Raw genomic sequence first — 15568 nt, 5'->3', positions numbered from 1 at the left:
TCAAAGCTGCATTGAGATAAGTTCAAACTTCTGTGGTTTTTTAAATTCTAGTAAAATTGAAGTTCATTCTGAGTCTAACGAGTTATTGATTTATGGTTTCAAAACCAACAGTCTGAAATCTTCAGTGACTTCCACAGATTCTTTTTGTTGTTGTTGTTGTTGTTGTTTTCCTCTGTGCCATGGAAGTCACTCTGTAGACCAGGCTGGCCTTAACTCAGAGAGATCCATCTGCCTTTGCCTCTGCCTCTGCCTCCTGAGTGCTGGGAAACAAGGCATGCGCCATGCCGCCACTGCCATCACCAGCTCCCACAGATTCTTACAGTAAAAGCAATGCTCAGGTAGAATCAATGTCATTTAAAGGAAGCCCCAAGTAATAGTCTAGTCTCTACATATATGAGAAAATACCTAAGTTATACCCTTTGGAAAATATTAGTTGGTTTCTGTGATAATGTTTAACTGTGATTTGTGTATTGAGATCCTTGCTGAGACAAAATATCCAATTTTTTTAGTGACACCCAGAAAACAAGGGTATCACTGGGGACATTGGTTGTTTGTTTGTCCAAAACTTTTACTTATTTTTTAGTTGATGTTTGTTTGTATGTATGTATGTATGTATGTAATGGTAAAGTTAAATTCCTATCCAGATGTAGTGAGACTTGGGGAGGAGCTAAAAAGCAAACCTGCTCATACAATACCTACCTGATTGGACAACATCTCTACAGGTAGGGTTTTACCTTATGGAAGTCTCCAAGGTGCTAATATCTGTGTTGTTTGTTTGCTTGCTTGCTTTGTTTTATTTGAATTTTTGGGTTGGGGATTTTGTTGTATGTTTTGTTTTTTGTTTTTTATACAGGGTCTCTCTAAATAGACCTGGCTTGTCCTAGAACTCAATATGTAGACCAGGATGGCCTAGAACCCAGAGATCTGCCTGTCTTTAACCTCCAGAGTGCTGGGGTTAAAGGCATGTGCCACCTGGAGATTCCTTCTTGTAGGAGATGGTGGCTTATAGGCACCTCTGTCTCACTGTGTGCACTCAGGGAAACTGCCCTGGTACTCACATAGGGAGCACATAGAAGACCTTCGCAAAAGGCAACCCTGAGAAAACTTGGCCAGCACCTCCAAGAGTAGACTGACCATTCAGGATCAGGATTTTTCTGTTATAACTCCAGGATGATATCCTTGAACCTTCAGTGAAGTCTCAGTGTTCTAGACTGATCTTACTGGTCCCTGATGTTCAACCATCCAAGCCCCTCTTCCCAAGTGGGGGGGGGGGCAAGCTGAATGCCAGCCTCATAAACATCTGGAAGGCACTGAAGTACAGATGCATTCTTTGGGGGGGGGGGTCTCAGATTCTTCAGGACAAAAATCTAGTGTAAAAATGGCTTTGAAAGGTTGTTATCTGGTTTTACAGCACTTCCAAGGCAGGTGACACTTAGTTCCATTAGGATAATTACCAACTGGCTGCAGGATGAACAAACAGTTTCCCATCCTCCTTTTAGCAAAGCAGTCAAGACAAAGCTTGGGCTTCCCAGGCTGATGGTACACACCCGTAATTCCAGCACACAGGAGGCTGAGGCTGGAGGACTGCCACTCCATCTCAAACACACACACACACACACACACACACACACACACACAGAGAGAGAGAGAGAGAGAGAGAACCCATACCTAAGATACTGAATTCAAACCTGACTGCTAGTTTCTAAGTTATTTTACCTCTTTGTCCCTCAGTTTACTTGGTCTAATGAAATATATAGTAAAACGTGGCTCTTATCTCTTATGAGACTGAAGCAAGAAAATCAGCAAACTGCGCAGTAAGCATATAGCCAGGGCTCTAGAGATGCTCATCTGTTGTGTGCGTGTGCATGCATGTGTGTGTGTATGTGTGTGTGTGTGCACGCGTGCGCATGTCTGTGTGTGCATGTGTGTATGTGTGTGTGTATGTGCGCGCGTGTGTCTGTGTGTGTGTGTGTGTGTGTGTGTGTGTCTTCTCCATCTTATGACCTCCATCTTTGAGACAGGATCTCACATACGTGGAGCTTACATAGTCATTTCAGCTGACTGCCAACATGCTCCAGGAACCTGCTTGGCCCACCTCCCCATCCCCAGATTACAGGAGCAGACCTCCACACTTGGCTTCTTGACATGGCTGCTGGAAATCCAGTCAGGTCCTCAAGCTTGTACAGGAAACGTGTCGTCATTAAGCTGTCTTCCCAAGCCCTCAAAGTGCTGTTATGCTCCTAGCATCTTCTCTAGTCATCAAGAACTGAAGATCTATGCTTCCATTTTCCCTACTGTTTCTTTTCTGAGCCTGGAGTTGACCTGCCTGCTCCCATTTGCCTCTGTTCTCCCTGCCCCACTCCTCAGAATGGAAACTCCCTTTCCTTCAGGACAGTTCATAGAAGGGAAGTGTTAGATTATACTTACTGAGCTGCCCATGCACACTTGTATCTTAAATATAAACTTGTTACAAAGAAAAATGAATGTTACCTAGGGACGATGATGTGAAAACAGACTGAATACACAGAGAAGAAGAAACCCAGAGGAGAGCTTTATTCCACCTTCAAACATTTAAAGAGCTGCTAGGACCGCATGGACACACTGTGTTCCAGAGAGCAACACAGAGCAGGTGGAGGAAGCCGGGCAGTGCAGGCCCAGCCTCCACAGAGTAAAGGTCTCTCCTCCACACCTCAGCAGTGCACAGCGGCCACGTGGCCTTTTCCTGATTTATTAGCAGTTAGAGTTGCCAACCTCTGACTACTTCCGGCAGGAGCCTTCTCTCACCATTACGTGTTCAGCCCGCATCACAGGAAGTTGTTCCTTTGCATTAGAGTAGATGCAGCTCAGTACTAAAATCCCTTCCAGCTTCAAAGTTCTATGATACTTTGTCTTAATAGGATTTCAGGGAGATGCACGGGGCAAAGGAATGCTTTATAATCCTTTCTCCAAAGACAATGAAGTTTAAAACTGAGGTTCTAGAGTGCAAAGCCTGATTGGGCATCCTCTAGTAGCCCAAATTACTGGGGCTTCTTATCTATCTGCTCTCTCGTGTTTCTATTTCCCTGTCTGTAAAATGAGGATGGGGTAGTATCTTTCTCACAGTTGCTACGAGAGCTAAGTGAGTCGCCATACTCTAGGCAACCCAGAAGACTGGCTGGCATGTGTGTCACTTTCGGAAATGTTAGTTACAGTGTATCACCTGGCACTCTGGCTTCTTCGATGCACTCCCCCCCCCCCCAACTTCTATTACGGGACATCCTTTGTAGCATAATTAACTCAGACTTAGGGGTTTTTTCCTAATCAAATGACAGCCTGTTATTAATTCTTTGAAATCTCCTGTGAGCCAGCTTATTTTTATTAATTTATTTACTTTACATCCAGATCGAAACTTCCCCTCTGTCTTAGTCAGGGTTTCTATTCCTGCACAAATATCACGACCAAGAAGCAAGTTGGGGAGGAAAGGGTTTATTGAGCTTACACTTCCACGTTGCAGTTCATCACTAAAGGAAGTCAGGACTGGAACTCAAGCAGGTCAGGAAGCAGGAGCTGATGCAGAGGCCATGGAGGGATGTTTCTTACTGGCTTGCCTTCCCTGGCTTGCTCAGCCTGCACTCTTATAGAACCCAAGAACACCAGCCCAAAGGTGGAACCACCCACAAGGGACCCTCACCACTTGATCACTAATTGAGAAAATGCCCCACAGCTGGATCTCATGGAGGCACTTCCCCAACTGAAGCTCCTTTCTCTGTGATAACTCCAGCCTGTGTCAAGTTGACACACAAAACCAGACAGTACACCCTCCTTCCTGTCCTCCCAGTCCTTCCCTCTCTCCTCTCTCCTCACCTCCTCCCATTTCTCCTTTCTCTTCAGAGAAGGAGAGGCCTTTCATGGATATCAACCCACCTTGGCTTATCAAGTTGCATTAAGACTAGATGTATCTTCTACTGAGACTGAAGGAGGCAACCCAGGTAGGAGAAAGGGACCCAGAGGCAGACAGCAGAGTCAGAGACAGTCCCTGCTCAGACTGTTGGGGCCCCCATGAAGACCCACTGCAAAGCTCTTACATATGTGTAGGAGGCCAAGGTCTGTCCCCTGCATGCTCTCTGGTTGGTGGTTCAGTCTGAGTCCCTGAGGGCCCAGCTTAGTTGATTCTGTAGGTTTTCTTGTGGTGACCTTAACTGCCCCGGCTCCTTCAGTCTTTCCTCCCTGTCCTCCACAGGGTCTCTGCGTCTGTTTCCATCAGCTGCTAGGTAAAGTCTCTAAGAGGACAATTATGCTATGCTGCTGCCTGGTTGTCTCTAGTGCCAGCAGGCCTTCAGGAATGCAAGCAGAGCTATGGACCAGAAAAAGAGGCACGAAGGGGACAGGCACAGCTCATCACTACCAGGCTTGTAGGGGTGGGGGCTGGGGTAGGGTGGGGGCGGGAGTGGGGGCAGTTGTGAGCAAGTTTTAATGCAACAAGCGGTAGGGCCTCTGGCACATAGTTGATGTAACACAATCACTCTGCTAACATCTGGCAAATAGTAGATGCACAGTAAATATTTGTTTAATAAGTTGATGAACTTGGCAGGGTTCGTACTATTTCTTACATTTTATTTATTTGTTTGTGATTAGGTAATGCAGTCATATGACTTAAAATTCAAAAGGAACAAAAAGATGTATATACAGACATTGCTCTCCTGCCCTCAGACCATCTACTTCCCGTCCCCAAAGGTACCCAGCATAACCGCTTTCTCATATAGCTTTACAGAGCTATTTTAGGCACAGGCGAGCAAACATGCCTGCTTACGCACACTCATTTCTCTTTTTAAACAAATAGCATCATGCACTGATCTAGGCACGGCTATTGAAGCGGCCGCAAATGTGTGGGTGAGTGGGAACATACAAGGAGGAATTAGAAAAGAAAACACTCAGAGGCAGAGCATCAACCAGAGATCAACAGTGTTGCTACTCACATGAGTGCTGAGTGCCTGGGCTCCTGTAGTAAAGGCGTGAGCAGGGGAAGAATGTTTTAAGGATTTTTTTTAACTTATGCTAAGATAACTATAAAGATACTAAGCATTTCTTCCACGTTCAAAAATGCTGTTCTGTCCCTTAGCAGGTTATCTCCTTTCACTGGGCTCACATATCCATCCACTTGGTTTGTCAGAATACAGGCCCTGCTGGTTATGGGAGGACTTGTGAGCATGGCTAATCACGGCATTGGTCCACCTGCTTATTCATTCAATCCTCACAGGCAGAGAATAACTAAGACATAGAGGAATCGCATGGCTAACCTTGCACAGCTAATAAATATCAAAGCCCTACCTGTGAAGCCAGAGCAACCTTGAATCAAGAGAATGTTCAGGCTCCAACATAAAGACCTCGTTGCAGTTTGGCAGGATATGTTTGGGGCAGGGGGACCATAAGTTAATATTACAAGAACTTGTTTACAACCTTCAAGTCTGCTTCAAGCAGCCAACTGCCTTTCTACATAGGCACTCATCGGGACGGAATTGCATCTCATTTGCCTTTGGTGTTGCACACCGGCCATGCCGCTTCCAAGAAATTATAACATCTAGAACCACTTCTTTATGTTAAAGAACTGATGTGGTCATGCCATTACTAAGAATGACAAGTATCTCTGCCTATCTATGGGTCCCATGTTACTCTGAAACCACAAGGAATGTGGTTAAGTCCCCTGGTTACATTTCTCAACAAGAATGTATCAGTTTCACTTTTGTCTCCAAAGAGCCTTCTTCTTGGACTGCAATATTAATTCATAGTGATGTCCAGTGGGCCTCCCTTAAAGAGTAGCCTATTAAAAGAATAATTGTACCACATGTTAAGAAACCATGTTATAGTGAAATGTCTCCTCAGCTCTAACAGAATCAGAAGGAATCCATTGAAATAACTTACAATGAAGACAAGTTCCTATCAAAGAAATGCTGACTTGTGATAGTCTGTGAGGGGAAGGCATTGTGGGACATGACTGTAATCCCAGCATTTGGAAGGCAGAGGCAGAAGGATTGCTGTAAGTTTGAGAATAGCCTTATCTACACAGTACATTCCAGGTCAGCCAGAGCCACATCCTGTCTCAATTTTTTTTCTTGTAAAGATAGCTCCTTGAAAGAAAGAGCATGGTTAAGTGTGAATGGTGAGGCCAGTTCTCACTTGTGGGTAAGTTTTACTAAGTACAGAGCTGGTTTTTTTCCCCAAGCTTTTCAAGTCTTTGCTTTACCTTTTATTTGAGACCAAAGTTTGCCATTTATTTGTATTGCAAATTAACGTTGAGAAGCAATGTTACTATCATTTTTAAATAAGTATCCAGTCAGTATAGAATGAAAGAAAATATTAGAATGCATTTGATAGCATTTCAATTTTGAGATGAGTAATAAAACTGATTCTTTTCTGGAAATGTAGATCATTTTCAACACATTAGTGCTTAATGCCTAATGAAAGATGCATTTCTTCTCGTGTTCCTCTATATGGTCTATTTCTGTGGTACAGAGGTCTAGAAACTACAGTAGCAGAAGGAAAAGACACATGGAGCACTTGGTGCAGTGTGAGAGGTTGTGTGGGGACACCAGGCAGCGATAGGGGTCTTGGTTTCTGTTGTGGATCGTGAGGACAGTCTGCCTCAGAGTAGCATGGAAAAGTAATAAAGCCTTGTTGAAAGTACAGATTTTAATCTTGTGGGGAGGGGTCCATGTCTCTATGTCTCCGTGTCATGTGTGTCCGTGCCTTTGTCTGTGTAGTGGGGCGTATAAACATGCAGAGGCCAGAAGATAGCAGACGTCTCCTCTGCAGTCTGCACTTGATTTCCTGAAGAAGGTCTCTCACCAAACCTAAGCTTTTGTACCGACTCTGGTCGTACAGTCTTTGCCTTAGTTCTAGAGATTCAAGCTCTGTTTCTCGTGCTTGCGTGTGGTCACTCTGGTCTACTGAACCATCTCTTCATCTCCAGATTTTAGTCTCACCGTGGTTCTTTTACCTAGACATCCAAAACCAAATGGTGCACCTGTTCCTGTTCCTTATCTGCACAGTGTGAGGTAGCACTGATTTCCACCCATAATTTTTTACCAACCAGGTGGTGGAAGCATGAATCCTGCCTGAGAGTCTGTCTGCTCTAGATCTGCCCCAGTGGCCTGGGTCCCTTTGCCTGGACTCTAGGATGGCTTAGAGGAGGGCTAGAGAACTTCTGGGCAGAGAGCTTGGACTTCTATCAATGAGTGATTCTAGAGAGAACTTGATCCACAAGAACCAGGGAAGTTCAAACCAGCTCTCTGCTTCTCCCCCAGAGACTCTGGGAGTACTGCTGAGCCAAAGTGGGATTGCTCTGAACCTAGTCTGTTCAACTAAAACAAGCCCACAATCTGAACCATGTCAGCTTCAGGGTGAGACTTAAGGGGCAACTGTTTCTATTAATAAAATTCACTCCTAAGTGTAACATATGTTAGCTTACCACTACTCCTTAGGAAGATCTGAGCCTTTGTGGCTCACATCTGTAACCCCAGCACTCTGGAGCCTGAAATAGGAGAATTATGAGTTCAAGGCCAGCCTGATATATACGTTAAAGCTTTGTCTCAGGTGTGGAGTGGTGGGGCAGCCTATGATGGTGGCACAGTCTGAAAGGTACTGAAGCAGAGCGAGAGTAACACACCCATCAGTGTGCCGCAGGTACACCAGGGGACAGGCTGCGTAAATGCTAAGTCAGCAGTCCTCAAACCACCCTTTCACAGGAGTCAAATATCAGATATCCTGCATATCAGATATTTACATTGCAATTCATAGCAGTAGCGAAACTACAGTTATGAAGCAGCAATGAAAATAATTTTATGGCAAGGGGTCACCCCAGCACGAGGAACTGTCACAGCATTAGAAAGGCTGAGCACTGCTCTGAATTGTTAGTATAGCAGTTCTGATGGAAACTGTCCAGCCAGCTCTGTAGTGAAAAGATAGACAGCTAAAAGCTGCTGGGTATCAGTATTATTGTAATATTCCCTTTATCAAAAACCTGTAACTGAAATTTACAGGCAAGAATTTACAGTAAGCAGCAAGTACTTGGAAACTTGTCCGTTAAGGTTTCCCCTTACAGAACTGCTGTGGGCTTTTTAACCCTCTACAGTTGAGAAAAAACAAAAACCTTTCATAATTAGTTTCTAAGGAAATCATATAAAGGTCACTATACTAACAGAAGCATTAAATTGTTATTTCCAACAGGACAGAAGCCTCGGGAGGGAAATGTAAGATATTTTTTCTGAGAGGAGGGACATATGTAAGTAAGCGTCAGCAACAAGTTTCTCAATTTATTTCAAAGAGCAAGAGTTAACTAAATCATTTTATAGTGACTTCATTTCCTGCTGCTCCTTCAAAATCAAGAATACAGCAAATATTTGCATGGGCTTATTATTCACACTGAATCATGAATAATTCACTTTGTACAGACAGCTGGGTAAACAAGAGATCTGGAGTTTCCTCTCTAGATTCCTTTTTCATTGGCTGGAAGGAGACTTCATTGGTGTTGATTTTATTTGATTTCCAGAGATATCCTGGTCTTCTGCCCAGGTGAAGGAACCCCATCTTTTGTGAAGGTTTTTTTTTTTCAATTTACTTCTTTCTGTCAGTTCTTAAGTTAGAACTTACTAACTCTATTTTTATTGCAAAATAAAAATGTATCCCAATCATTCAGTTCTGTAGTCTGCAAGGCAGCAGAAACCATGTATTTCCTCATTTTTCATGCATTAGAATTTTTTTTGCATTAGAATTTTTTTAAAGCTGGGTTTAGTTTTGCATGAGTGTTCTTTTAGTGATAAGAACTTCAGACTGTCTGCAGTGTCACTGTCCCTGGCTGTCAGTCATTAGCAGTTTCAAAGTACTTGACTGTCTATCTCCCACAAGCTGGTTCTCATATCCCTCTGCTCCGCCCAGGTCTACGTGAGGAAGGGAAGCAAGTATTACTGTACACAGATTTACCCAAGGCATTGCAACTTCTGAGCAAGAGGCAGACTTCACAAAGGTCAGGGATGTTTCCTCTACTGTGAACGTCATTCATCAAATGGCGATAGTAAACCTGTGGCTTAGGAGGGAATTAGACTTTCCGTAATTCACCTAGGACCAGTGGATGGAGGTTATAGTATATCCTTGGGAAATCTCTGTTCTTTGTCACAGCCTGGCAAACAACTAAGAGTTTAGCCACCCACCAAAAGGTCACACATTCAGCCTCACTTGTTGAAGTTGAAGACAAACATAGAACTAAGTTAGTAACAGACATCACAGATATGAGTGTCCTAGAAGATGTATAGTGAACATGCTGGAGAAATTCGTCACAATTTGACTAAGCTAAAAGAAAATACCTAATACAGTGCCTAGCCTGGGATGGATGTTACACATGTTAACTCCCTAATTATCATAGTAACCCGTAGAGACAGGTACAGTCTGTATCCCCACTTTACAGCCAGGAAACCAAGATACAGAGAAGCTGAGTAATGAAAACCACAGGAAATGGAACAGCGAGGATTTGAACCCGGCAGTCTGGCTTCTGTCTCTCTCTCTCTCTCTCTCTCTCTCTCTCTCTCTCTCTCTCTCTCTCTCTCTCTCTCTCTCTCTCTCTCTCTCTCTCTCTCTCTTCTCTCTCTCTCTCTCTCTCTCTCTCTCTCTCTCTGTGTATGTCTCTCTCTGTGTCTGTCTCTCTCTGTCTCTGTGTGTGTGTGTGTGTGTACAGGTGTAGTCACCTATGCGTGTCCATAATGGAGGCCAAGGTTTATGTTGGGTCTCTTCCTCTCTTGCTCTTGCTCTTTTGCTCTGTTTTGCTTATACAAGGTCTCTCATTGAACCTAAACTCACAGCCTTGACTGTATCAACTCTCTGTCAAGCCCCGGGATCTGCTGATCTCCGCTACCACCCCATCCCTGAAGTTACAGACATGCTCAGCATTTGCATCGGTGCCAGGGATCTGAACTTTGACATTTGTGCCTTCACAGCAAGCACTTTACCCCGAGCAATCTTCCCAGATCCAGTCAAATGGTTTTCTTAGTCTACCTGGTAAATACTTGCCCAGTGAAATTTAGAAGCACGCAAGATCAGTGGAACCAAGTGAGAGGCCATTGGTTTAGCAGATGGCTTATTTGGGAATTACCTTGAAAGTGAACTAAATAAAACTTTTAAGCAAAGATGTATCCTAGAAGTATCGTGGTTTTTTCCTTCCAAGCATTTTGCCTCCTGTCCACTTCTTATGATTTAGTTTCTTGTTTGTGAGGTAAGGGAGAGGTGTGTCTGAAGAAAAATGAAGGCTAGTAAACTTAGTGTCCTTAATACAGCACGGTGGCCTCAGACTGTGCATGACAATGGCTGGTTTCCTTCTTTTATTGGTATCGATTTCTGTGGTGATGATGACAAAGACTGGGGGGAAATCCATTTACCTAGAACACAAAACCATTACTATACATTACTATTGATTAAATAGAAGTCTCTGAAGTCAGGACAGCTTTCTCATTGGTACTGCAGGTTACAGCATTTGGCCAAGTTATACAACCACCCTGTCTACAGCACAGGTAAGTGCTGAGCTAACCTCAGAAGCAGAAAAGGAAACTGACTTTAAAGATTTTTCCCCTTGTTAATTTATTATTACTTGTTCTGCATGAGTCATGGTTTTTCTAATGTCCTGGACTTTCCTCCAGCAATCCTCCTGCCTCAGCTCCGTTTGTGCTGGGATTACAGACACACACTACCACACCTGACTCTATTGATTGAATTTCTAACTCTAATTAAAGAGACAAGGGCAAAACAAAACAAACAACAATGTTCAGAAAAAGGAAGAAGTCACTGATGCCCATCAGGGGTGGGCAGGAAAGAATGACCTTGTGCCTGCGAGCAGCTTGCAGTTTGCCTGCTCTCAGGTGGGCGAGCGGAAAGGCCAGGCAAGCACCCAGTGCTGCTCTGGGAATTACTCTCATATGCATATAAATTTCCACAGTAAGTACCTTCTGGAATTTGCATCCACTGAGTTGCTCTTTCTAACTTCCTGTCCAATGTTTGGACTTGAATTGTGCTACCAGAAAATCAGCACATATTAATTACTAAGGCAAACCTCTTTCTTCTTGGGAACAAACATCACTAATGGGAGCTGTATATCCTCTATCCTCTTGTTTGTCCCTTTAAAACACTTTTTCCCCATTTCCCAGTCTCTGGTCCGAGGTGCCCGGGAGTGATGCAGAAGGCACTGTCTGGAACCAGGATGTGGGGCCAGGCAGAGAAATGGAGAAGATGCACTTTATCTTCAGCCCTAAAACTAAGGCTGAATCTCCTTGCATTTGAAAACTAAGCCTGCTTCTTTGCCTTCCTTTATAGTTTGAGCACTGGGACAGAGAACTAAGCAGCCATTGCACTTACAGTCTGTCTCAGAAGGTCTTCAACAGCTGCTGTTGACGGTCACAACTCCATTAGTCTTCGGACTTCCAAGATGCTCTTCCAAGGCAAGAGTCAAAGATTGGGGAGAGTGAACATCGAGGGTAGTCTTTCTGCAGGGGAGATTTAAACATAAGCAACAATGATCTATTAGTTGAATTCACGGCCATACGCTACATTGTGACATTTCATCCATGGACACACTGCACGGACAGCTAGTGGTCCCATGAGATTGTATCACTTCCTCACATAGATGCCAACTTAGTAAGGACACTCTGTGTTTGCACAATGAAGAAATTGCCTAACCATACACTTCTCAGACCTCTTCATGGCTTACTCCATAGCCTGGAGAGCTTGAGCCAGCTGCCCCAGTCACAGTTTATGGAGGAGGCAGGGCCTAGTGTTGCAGTGGGTGTCCTGTGGCTTGGCTGTCCTCTCCCTCCACACCTAGCCACTTCTGCTATAGCCTTATTACAGTGTAGCAAAATGTCATCCAATAGTCTGTATTTGACCTTGGTGTCCCTCTGCCCTCTCCTGAGAGGCTCTGATATTATGCCCACTGCTTCCTGCTATCCCTGTGTCCACACATCCTGCCTTCCAGTCCTCTGGAGTTTCTGAAGGCCACTCCACCAATCCTATTGTCCTGAAAAACTACTTATGCTGGGTGGTGCACACCTGTAATCCCAGCACTCTGCCAGGCAGAGGCAGGCAGATTTCTGAGTTCAAGGCCAGCCTGGTCTACAGAGTGAGTTCCAGGACAGCCAGGGCTACACAGAGAAACCCTGTCTCAAAAAAAACCAAATCAAAAAAACCCCAAAACCAACCAAACAAAAAAGCTACTTATAACATCAACCTAGATACTTTCCCCCACTCTTAAATTCATTTGACCTACACCTTATCTCTACATGGAAGCCAATTCTGCCAGGAGCCTGCAAACAAGCAGTGGCATCTATTCTAATGTCCCAAAGCCCTAAGAGGCACTAGTAGCTGTGTAAGCATGAGCAAGCCATTCATCAGCCTAACAAGAATCATCTGTGGATGGGCAGAAATCAGGAGAAAGTGAAATGATTTACATTATTCATATTCATCATATAATCACGATTGCTATATACATCAAGTAATTTCCTCTTGCCCTCCAAATTTTTTATTATTATCTTGTGTATTTGAGTGTCCTGCCTGCATGTATGTGTGTATGTTCACTATATGCATGCCTGGTACCCACACAGCTCAGAAGCGAGTGCAGGATCCCCGAGAGCTAGCGTCAGGATGATTGTGAGCCACTGTATGAGTCCTGGGAACTGAACCAGGTCCTGTACAAGAGCAGCAAGTGCTCTTAACCACAGAGCCATCTCCCCACATGCACCTTTTCTTTCTTTCTTAAAGCAGAGTTCAAGATGCTATACCCTCTGCCCAGAATCCTGCCGTAGTCTATGAACCAGCCTCCCAGACTCCAAACTTGGGCATCACCACATCTTTCCCAGGCCAGGCTAGAGGCTGCATAGGGCCTCTCTAGAGTATACGTGTGTGTAGGTCTATTCTCTGCCTAAAACCTTCAGCAGTTCCCAGGGTACCGTGCTGGCCAGCAGGCCTAGCATTGCTGATGCACGGTATGCTCTGTGCCCACCTCTGGGCACACGCCATGCCCCTTTCTACCTCCCATGCTTTGAGCAGACTGCTCTTTCCCCAGCATGTTCTCCACTGGTGACCTTTCAACTGCACAATCTTCATCGATCTGTTTGGTCCTTAGTTCCCTCTGGCAGTTTGTGACATGGGCCAGAGATCCCTCCTTTGTGTCCCTCCTTCACCCTCCCCTCCTGTACCCAGAACACAGTTGGTTCTGGCTGCCTGGCCCCTCCTCCTGTAAGCTCCCTGGGAAGAGGCAGAGAAGACAGCGTCCTTGCCCTACCTCCTGCCTCAGGGCAAGCGAGGAAGGAGTGAATGAATCCCTGGCACCTTTCCTGGAACATAGACAGTGCTCAATTATTTTTTAAGCATGTTACTCTTAAAAATATTTGCATTTCAAAATCCCCATGCTCTTTGCATTTCAAAACTCAGCCATCGTTGCTTTGCTTATAAAAGAATAATTGGAATAGTAAGCTTAAACAAGAAATATGGTATTTTTAATACAGAAAGGGGAAGGGAGCAGCAGTGATGCTGTAGCAGGATCAGCGTTGGCTCTGTGGCAGCTGTGTAGGCATCCCAGGTGACTCTTAAAATACTCCTGTGACCAGGATTAGACTCACATTACAGAGTATATTAATTGTATGTCTAAAATTAAAAGCAACAGAAAGCACCATGAATTAGCTTAAGAGGGGAAACAGAGGCAGAACACTGTTGTAAGCATGGAAGGTGTCTCCTGGAGCCCAAGTGTGGAGGTGGTGTTTGCACAGGGACTAGTGCTTTAGAAACCGGAGATTACTGGGGGATTTGTTTCTGTTTCTCTCCCCATAGACAATCCATTCTTTTTTTATTTTTAATTGTCATTACCTTTCTATTTTTTGGGTTTTTTTTTTTTTGATTTGTTTTTTTCGAGACAGGGTTTCTCTGTATAGCCCTGGCTGTCCTGGAACTCACTCTGTAGACCAGGCTGGCCTTGAACTCAGAAATCCGCCTGCCTCTTCCTCCCAGAATGCTGGGATTATAGGCATGTGCCACCACTGCCCGACTATTACCTTTCTATTGATGGGGTGGCACTCAGATGTCGTAGCTTGTGTGTGGAGAGCAGAGGATAACTCATGGGAGTCTGTTGTCTCCTTCCACCATGTAAGTCCTGAGTTCCAAAGTCAGGTAGCGAGCTTGGCAGCAAGTGTCCTTTCTAAGGACTCTGGCCAGTACACTGTTCTAGTTTCCTCTTGTTGCTGAGATAAAACAACCTGGGGAGAAAAGGGTTTATTTGGCTTATACTTCCAGGTCATAATCTATCGCTGCGAAACGACAGGACAGGAACGTGATGAAACCATAGAACTCTGCTTGTTGGCTTGCTTTCTAGCTTGCTGACTTCCTTACGCAGGCCAGGACCTCCTGCCTGGGAAACAGCACCGCACACAGTGGACTAGGCCCAATTAGGACAATCAGGCAGTTAGATTAATCTGATGAAGACAATTACTTGAAATGTTTTTATGTTTTAGGTGGTTCTAGACTGTGTCTATTGCTGTGAAGACATGCCATGACCAGGGCATGTTTTCCTTATAAAGGAAAACATTTCATTGAGGTTGGCTTACAGTTGAGAGGTTTAGTCCATTAATCATCATGGTAGAAAGCATAGTGGCATACAAACACACATGGCACTGGAGGAGCTAAGAGTGCTACATCAGGATCGGCAGCCAGCAGGAAGAGCAAGCGATCCACACTGGGCCTGGCTTGAGCATCTGAGACCTCAAGGCCTGACCCACAGTGACACACTTCCTCCAGCAAGGCTGCACCTCCTAATAGTGCCACTTTCTATGAGCCTGGGGGAAGGGGCATTTCTATTCAAACCACCACAGTCAAGTTGACAGTAACTGCTAACTAGGACACATACCAAGTCCTTTGAAGAAGGCTACACATGACTCCAAGGTCAGTAGTTACTGACCCAGGCACAGACCTTAGAGGAAATGATAGTTGCAGCCAACTGTGTCAGATGGAGACGTCCACAATGACTGGGGCAGGAGTAGGGATTGAGCTTAAAGTGACCCAGTCTCATTATTAAGTGGAGATGAGATATAGGGACTGGGAGGGCAGTAGGTTCTCAGAGGTTCCCCACAGAAAGGTTCCCCCCGGAAAGGTTAAGGGATGTGTCTGAGAGCAAAGAAGGACAGACTGTGAAGTGGGTTAGTGAGATGTCACAGCAAGCAAAAGCACTTGCTACCAAACCTAAGGACCTGAGTTCAATCTCCAGCACCCACATGGTGGCAGGAGAGAACCAACTCCTGCACCTTGTCCACTGACCTCAACCCGTGAACTGCAGCACATGGACACAGCACACAGATAAGAATCTGGTGCTAGCTCTCACTATCCACAATCTAAAATTCATACTTTTTTCAATCAATTAGACATTTTGAGATTAGACATAGCTTTGACATATGGCCAAAATGTGCATTTTTCAATGCATATCTGCTGAGCAAACTAAATGTCCATTTACAGAAATGTACTGTTGGGGTTGGAGAGATGGCTCAGAGATTAAGAGCACTTGCTGCTTTTAAAG

This window comes from Apodemus sylvaticus, chromosome 11 (assembly GCF_947179515.1).
Source record: "Apodemus sylvaticus chromosome 11, mApoSyl1.1, whole genome shotgun sequence".
Lineage (NCBI taxonomy): Eukaryota > Metazoa > Chordata > Mammalia > Rodentia > Muridae > Apodemus > Apodemus sylvaticus.
This window is presented reverse-complemented; position numbering follows the sequence as displayed.